The sequence below is a fragment of the Hypanus sabinus genome, chromosome 7 (genome assembly GCF_030144855.1).
Source record: "Hypanus sabinus isolate sHypSab1 chromosome 7, sHypSab1.hap1, whole genome shotgun sequence".
In the NCBI taxonomy this organism is placed as follows: Eukaryota; Metazoa; Chordata; class Chondrichthyes; order Myliobatiformes; family Dasyatidae; genus Hypanus; species Hypanus sabinus.
In genome coordinates this window covers 116,330,587-116,338,370 of record NC_082712.1, presented here as the reverse complement: position 1 = coordinate 116,338,370, position 7,784 = coordinate 116,330,587, and positions in this window count along the sequence as shown.

The following is a 7,784-nucleotide window of genomic DNA, read 5'->3' as shown; positions in this document are numbered from 1 at the left end:
TAAGCACAAGGGCTTAATAGCTCTAGGTAAGATAACAATTAGCCAAAGCAGGTGCTCAAAAACCATTGACGCTCAACACTCTATGGCAAGCTGCAGGGTTCACGACAAGATGATTCACTTCCATTAGTTCTGCAGGTGCTTAGATGACTAATAAAACCAACGTGAAAGCTGCAGGCTCTTCCAGAGTTAGGGCAGGAGCTGCATGTTGGCGTGTTCTGAAATAGGCTTGAATTCCTGGGGGGAGGGGGCCAGTGAAGATAAGTGTATTTTTGGATCATCATACACAATGTTATCCAGAGAGTAATTGATGAACCGATGAACCTCTGCCTTTGGCTTCCTTCCATATGCAATACCCCAAGGGAATCTATCACTTAATTGCTTGAATCGTTTTTAGCTAGCATTACCCCCACTCTTTTATTTAATTCCTTCCTTATCTTCACCCAATAAGAGTCCTTCTCTTCCCTTCTCGACATCTCAGTCTCTTCCCCTTTCTCATTAACTTCAAACTTGTTTTTTCTGTTTTTTGCTAATCTGATTAAAAATTGGATGTTGTTTCTTTTGGCATTTTCTACCAATTTTAGAGAGTGCAGCAGGTTCAAGAACAGTTGTGGACCCTAAAACTGCCAGGCTCTTGAATAAAAGGGGGTAACTACACTCATTTGCCCCATCTTCGAGAAGTTCCCACAGTCAATGCTCTCACTTTAAGGGCCCTTTATCTCATTAACTCATGTTCTCGTTATTTATTGCTATTTATTTATTGCATTTGCACAGTTTGTTGTCTTTTGCACTCTGGTTGGTCTTCAATTGATCCTGATACAGTTCTGTTCCGTAGTTTCACTGAGTATGCCTGCAGGAAAATAAATCTCAGGTTGTACCTGGTGACATGCATGCAGTTTGATAATAAATTTACTTTGAACTTTGTAGCTCAAATTTTCGATGATTCCGTGTTTGCTGTTCTGGAAATTTGCTTATAAATAAATCATGGCATTATCTGGGAAATGATTGTACTTAGCATTACTTTCCAGTAAGGATTGAATACCAGATATAAAGCAGTGCTTAATATTTCATGGCTACAAATGGATATAGAAAATGAAAAATCTCTAATAATAAAGTGGCACTTGAAGAGCATTATTGGTTTTGATGCTGTCCTACAGATGTTGTGGATCAATAATTTCACTATCAAAGGAATATATTGCCATCAATGGCACATATTACATGGAAAAATCAAAGACATTTATTGATTGTGATGTAAGTTATACAGCTCATTGATTAATTCACTGAAACATTAATGTTTTTAAATGTGCCTTAAATCAGTTAGTGGTGTATCATTCGTTATTGCCCATTCAAGGGGAAGCATCCTGATGTGATTTTGCCAAATCAGATTAATTTATCTGATGTGGCTCCGATGTTAGGAACCTCTCAGAAGTATAGGAAGTAATGGTCAAGCTGCACTTAATGTCTTTTTTGAAAATGAGAAGCAATTTTAAAAGCGGTATGGAGCTTAAAATATATGACCACGCGTGAGGATAAAAACACTTACCAAGGCTATTAGCAATTTTAATATTGGTTTAACCCTTTGTTAAAGTGGTTTAGTGGTCAAGTGATAGAGTGGTGTCATACCTTTAACCCTCTAGTAGCTAAACATGTTGAGATGTCGCAGAATAAGGTATTTATTTATTGCAATACTCCGTAGAATAGGCCTTTCGAGCTGCACCACCCAGCAAACCCCCACTTGATTTACAATGACCAATTAACCTACCCACTGGTACATCTATGGACTGTGGGAGCACACGGAGGAAACGCACGCAGTCACAGGTAGAACATACAAACTGCTTACAGGCAACACTGGGATTGACCTCTGATCACCTGCACTGTAAAGCATTGTGCTAACCACTACATGACCTTGCATCCTAGTTGTGCCAAAGTAGTGGCAGGGACAAAGGTCTGTCATGTGTCATAGCGAATGTAGGAGGGCGAGGAAGTGCCCACACTAATGAGAATGTTATGAGCAGCAGAAGCTCTTCCAGCCAAGACAGAATGGCTAAAGATGTCTAAAAGGGTAAGGAACATAATAAAGGCAAAATAATAAGCACTGAAAAAGATAGTAACTCATGAAAGTCCTGGTAAACGGTAGAGACAAAAATGCCGACCACAAATAGCTACAGGAATGGTGTATGGGAAGAACCCCGCCATGGACATCAGAATCAAAATGATACAGTTATATTAGAAGAATTAGGATGGTCAAGAACAATGTGGTTCTCTTGAAAATGAACAGTGATAGTATTTGCAAAGAAACCCAAAATTACATTGCTTTATTTTGCATCAGTATTTACGTAAAAGGAAGAGTTTTATCCTGCTTATTCTAATAAAGCCAATATTGATTCAAGCAGAAACTCACTAAAATTATCACACACAAAACAATAATTTTAAAAGATATAATTGCACTGTAAAGTGAAATTTCTCTGGGAGCAGACATGCTCCCTTTTAGGTCTATAAATTATTCTGTTGATAACACTGGACATGAGCTAACTATAATATTCCAAAAATTCATGATTTGAGTACCATTCTTCTTAGTGGAGAATTAACCTTTTCACTCAACTACTTAAGAAAGGTGAAAAGGGGAAAGCAGTAAATTACAGACTACGAAGCCCACCACCTATTATCAGGAATATTTAAAAATCTGTAATTAATTGTGCATCCTCATCCTTTGAATTTCACCTTTACATAGGGAAGAGCAGTCAGAGTATCTGAAGCAATGGGTTCTGCTGCTAAGTTGCATGAGTGATCTGACATTCCCTGTCCTCGGACACCTTTTCCCCGTGCCTCTTACTTCCTCTTGGGAACATCATCCACCGGCATTGGGTCAACTTTCCCTATATGTGCTGGTAGCATTGCCACTGCCTCCGTCAATAGTTTTGTTGTCAAAATAATTGACTGACTCTCAGTCTTGAGTGAGCCACAGCTCCATTTGGGAGGAATGAGGATGCCATTAGTTGCTGAACGACAGTTACCTTACAGCTACTGTGTCAGTATCTGCATCCTTGATAAACCTCGAGCTCAGCATCCAAGTTAATTTCCCTCCATCACAATGGCCATGTACTTCCACCTCTGCTGTGTTTGCTCCTTCCTCAGTCATATACTGATAAAGCACTTGCAAATCCTTTATTATTCCAGATTTGATTAGTCTTGCTATTATGACCAGCTCTCTCACCAGCCTGCATCCTCCATAATCCAGCTCATCTGGAATTCAACTGTTCTACCCCACACCAAACCTTGATTGCTTGTCGCTCATTCTCTTTCAGATACTGGCTTTTCATCCTTCAGTACCTCTAGTTATTGTAACTCAATCTTCTGATCATAGCTTTTCTTATTTTTGTAACCTTGTACAAATTTCCAAATTATCCTTCCTATTCTGCTGGCCGGGAAACACCACCTGCAACTTCCCTCAACCCCCTTGGCTCTCTGTGCTTACTCCTAGTAGCAGCCTCCTGGAAACTAGCCTGTTTGACCAAGCTCTTGGTCATTCTCGTTGGATCAATTGAAGATTTTCTTTTGCCTCTCTTTGAAGAACCTGGCTCTGTCTTGTATGTTAGGTTTGGAATAGTTCTGTTTATGAGGTCATGGATGTCAAAGAGACAAAAGATATAGTTTGAATAGTGAATGTTTTAAATGCAATCTGGATTAGTGCAAGTTACTTGTTCTGTGAATTATTTTAAAAACTGATGTTTTTCAGATGAGTGAAGTTGAAAAGCATCCTGGGACATTTTGGATTTTGCACTATAATTAATGTGATATATTAGAACTTTCTATTGGAAAAATGCTACCAATACAAAGTTCAAAGTAAGTTTATTATTAAAGTTCATACTATATATGTCACAATATACAACCCTGATTTCATTTTCTTGTGGGCATACTCAATATATTCAACAACCATAATAGAATCAATGAAAGACTGTACCAAACAGAGCAAACAAACAATCAATTTGCAAAAGACATCAAACTGTGCAAATTCAAAAGAGAAAAAAACTCTGCGGGGGCCTCATATAAATGACCTGGATGAAAAAGTAGATGGGCAGGTTAGTAAGTTTATGGATGACGCCAGGATTAATGGAACTGTGGAGAGTGAGGAAGACTGCAAAGAACACAGCCAATATAAGTCAGTTGTGGATATGGACTGAGAAATGGCAGATGGAGCTTAATCCAGATTAATGTGAGCTGTTGCACCTCAGTAGGGCCAATGCAAGGAGACACTACACTGTTAAGGGCAAGATCCTCAACAGTGTTGCTGAGCAGAGAGATCTTGGATTCCAAGTTCATAGGTCCGCAATAATGGGTTAAGAAGGCTTATGGAATGCAGTACTTAGTTGAGGCACTGAGTTCAAAAGTCGGGAGGTTATATCACAACGTAATAAAACTCTGGATTGGCCACATCTGGAGTATTGCATAGAGTTCTGGTCATCCAGGAAGGATGTTGAGGCTTTGGAGAGGTTTACCAGGATGCTGCCTGGTTTAGAGGGCACATGCTATCACGAGAGGCGAGATAAACTTGGGTTGTTTTCTCTGGAGCATCAGAGGCTGAGGGGAGATCTGACAGAGGTTTATAAGATTGTGAGAGGCATAGACAGGGTGAACAGAGAGTATTTCTTCCCCAGGGTTGAGATGCCTAATACCCATTGAAGGAGAGAGGGAGTAGGTTCAAGGGGATGTGAGGGGTAAGTTTTTTAGTCAGAGGGTGGTGGATGCCTGGAATGTGCTACCTGGTATGGTGGCTGAGGCAAATACACTAAAGGCTTTTAAGAGATATTTGGGTAGGCACATGGATGTAAGGAGGTTGGAGGGATATGGACATGGTGGAGGTTGGAGACATTAGTGTCTGGGTGCTTTTGATTTGCTTTATAGCTGGTTTGGTGCAACATTGTGGGCCGAATGGCCTCTTCCTGTGCTGTATTCTATTCTTCTAATAAATAAGTAAGCAATAATAAAGATCCTGTCAAACAGTCAGAATTTGCCAGCAAGCACTAAAGACATTCTGAAATGGGTACAATATTGCTCTGCTGTGGTTTAAGCAAATCTTGAACTGCATGGCACATTTTCTTTGGAATTTGTAAATCTTGGTGTCTAAGTTGGGAGAAATAATGCACAGACCAGTTGTATAGCTACTGGCCAATGCTTCAGCAATATCCATAAAATGGTACAATTGTTCTGTTCCATCAGGGATATGGTCGGAAAGAAATGGGCTCTGGGAGTCCTCAACATTGTCTCCAGATCTAGAAATCTTATGTTAAGCACTGGTAATTGCAGTTTATTAGTCTCTCAGAAGAAGTGATCTCACAAAATGCTCTATGCTAGTGTAAAGACTACACTGTGGGTTGAGTGAATTGACAGTGAGACCAGTGATCAAACTGGTTGAGGTTAGGGAATATGATGGTCAGAATGGGTCTCTGGCTCACCTGAGTCTCTCAGTTAAAAATCACCATAATCAATCATGACTCCAATCTGGCCATGTTGTCTTGCTGCTCCCTCTCATGTTATCAGGATTTCAACACTCACACACACACACACACTATATTTGTTTGTTTGTCTATTTATTGAGATACAGCATGGAATAGGCTCTTTTGGCCCTTCGACCCGCACCACCCAGCAACCCCCAATTTAACCTTAGCCTTAGCCTAATCACAGGACAATTTACAATGGCCAATTAAACTACCAACTGGTATGTCTTTGGAATGTGGGAAGAAACTACAGCACCTGGAAGAAACCCCCACAGTCACCAGGGAAAACATAAAACTCCTTCCAGACAATGGTGGGAATTGAACTTGAGGCACTGTAAAGTGTTCTGCTAACCAATACACTACTGTGCTGTACCAATTTTTATACCTCCAGCTATTCATCCATTACACCATGTCTCACCTGAATTACACAAAGCACTCAATAACATTTCTCCTCCACTTTTATCGGACAAGGTGTCACATATCTGCCACTAGCAATCACACCTGACTGTAGCATTACCATGTGAAAGAAGAACAAGTGAAATATATCTAAAGAAATCTGTAAACACTTTCTCTTTCAATAAGAATTGTTTCTTGCTAACATTCAGAATTAAAGTTTCAATGAAGAGAGAGCAATTATTGATTCAACTTGAGATCAATTCACTTGTGTGGAATAAGGAGTGGTTAACAAATGAAGAGTAAGAATGAATGGGTCCTTCTCAGGATGGTATTTTGTGACTAGTCAATAACCACAATGAATGAGCCTCAACTGTTAACAATCAATATTGACCTGGCTGAGGGCACCATAGGCAGCACTTCTAAATTTGCTGTTAATTTGAAACTAAGTACGAATATGAGCGGGGACAAAGATGAAAAGGGTTATAGACAAGCTGGTGTGTGGCCAGCACCATAACTGGTGGGCATAATGTGGAAGATGTCAGGTGATTCAGTTCAGCAGAAAAAAAGAACAAATGCTATTTTACATGGTAAGAGACTGGGAAATGCTGCTGTTCAAAGAAACCCATGTGTGCTTACATAAATTACTGAAAACTGACATGCAGGTGCAGTGAGCAATTAAAAAGTCAAATGGTATGTTGACCTTCACCGCAAGAGGATTTGAATACAAGAACAAGGATGTCTACTAAGATTATTCAGGCCTTAGCGATATTGTGTGCTATTTTTGTCTTCCTATGTAAGTAAACATGTAATTACTGGAGGGAAGTTTCAACAAAGATTCACTGGGCTGGTTCCAGGAATGTTGGATTTGTCAGCTGAGGAGAGTTTGAATAGAGAAGAGTTTGAATAGCCTCCATTCTCTAGTTCTTAGAAGAATGAGAGGCAACTTCACTGAGACAAGAAAAATCCTTGGAGGACATGTCAGAGTAGATGCAGTGAAGATATTTCCGATGAGTCTGGAACTAGAGGTTGTAGTTTCAAAATAAAGGGTAGGTAATTTAGGACTAAATTTGGCTAATTGCTTTTGAAACCAGAGATCAATAGATCTCTGGATATCAGAGGAATCAAAAGATAAAGGCAGGAGTAGGATGTTGAGGTACATCATCATCCATATTCGTGGCACAGATTTGAGAGACTGCATGGGCTCCACCTCCTTTTCTTATGATTTTTCAACAAAGATCAAAGTCACTAACTGCTTACTCGACATTCATTTGAAACTGCTGAACAGCATGATCAAGGAACAATGCAATTTAGTGATTGCGAGATGCTACAATCTAATTATGAAATGTAATCCAAATTCTTGCTAAATTTGTCCCATAACATCAAAGGGACCATTGTAATACAGTTTAGTTTCTAGGCAGCTTCCAGATTAGATCTAATTTCAGCAATCATCTCGGTTTTTACAGCCTTGTTATGGGGAAAACGTGAATCATGAGATTGTTCAGAGTCCTTTGTAATGATTTAGGACCTCACTGAGAATAGCAAAACTCTAGAGGGTTTGTTAGAAAAGATGCAACAAAGGAGAACAGCATGACCAGACTGAAGTGTTTGTATTTTCTCAGCAGAGTCTGGAAACATACAGGATGAGAGAACCACAATATAACCAGGTGGAAAGGCAAGCTGCTCATTTTCAGCTGTGCTGTACAAAATCACTCCCAGTGTGCATATTATCAACACAAAAGTTATAGTCATTAATGAAACCAATTCAGACCTCAAATGTAAACAGTATAATAAAACCTTTCAAAGTTGGTAGTGTATATGATGCAAAGTGCAGCATGGTCTATGTGGAAAGGGATAGATGAGTGTCTCCAAGTACCCTGAGACCTCATTCTTAATAAT